This window comes from Penaeus monodon, chromosome 30 (assembly GCF_015228065.2).
Source record: "Penaeus monodon isolate SGIC_2016 chromosome 30, NSTDA_Pmon_1, whole genome shotgun sequence".
Classification (NCBI taxonomy): Eukaryota; Metazoa; Arthropoda; class Malacostraca; order Decapoda; family Penaeidae; genus Penaeus; species Penaeus monodon.
This window is the reverse complement of record NC_051415.1, coordinates 33381314-33381986: the sequence shown is the minus strand read 5'-3', so window position 1 is coordinate 33381986 and position 673 is coordinate 33381314. Positions and strand designations below refer to the sequence as shown.

The window sequence follows — 673 nt, the reverse complement described above, 5'->3', positions numbered from 1 at the left end:
AAATTACTTCCCTGTGGCCGATTCTACTCCTCTGAACTTTTACATATTCGTGTTTGGGCGCACATGTTACCGCCAGCTTCCCTACCCGAAGCCCCAGGTTAAGGACGCCCAACACACAATACCGGCGGCCGCCAGCGTGTGCACCGGCGACCCCGTTTCCCCCAAACTCTCTTTTCCTATTGCTTGTGTGAGTCTTGTGCGGCAACAACGACCCGCCCACGCTCCGCCATGGGGCCTACACACGACCTACGCCCGCCGCCTCCAGCCTACCCACGGTCACAATATTCCGGGGCCATACCCGACCTCCAGGCATTGCTTCCGTGGGAACTCTCGACCACCGGGGGCCATTGTTGCCATTCTCGGCGGCCAACGAGGAACATTGTTACCATTCTGGCGGATGACGACGCACACACGATCAGGTATGGCGGAGTTTTGTGCTGGAAAGGTCCTATTTTTTTCAAATGTGACTTTTTTTCTTAATGATCCAGGTAGGTCTGGGCGGCGGACGCAGATCTATGACCGATCTCATTTTATTTTTTGTATTCGCCAACACAGGCTTTGTGCTTCCCGATCAGTATTTTTGATCAAGTACGAAAGAGAGAGTACAGGACAACGGAGGAAAATGAAAGGGAAGGAGACGAGAGCATGGGAACGAGGGAAATAGGGGGAAAGA

General features: G+C 53.3%; 1 protein-coding gene across 1 annotated transcript in view; it reads right to left on the bottom strand.

Moving 5' to 3' along the window:
• The window catches only part of LOC119592733 (hairy/enhancer-of-split related with YRPW motif protein-like), a gene marked incomplete in the record, with an annotated part of 11454 nt that overhangs the window by 8331 nt on the left and 2450 nt on the right, over window positions 1-673 (bottom strand).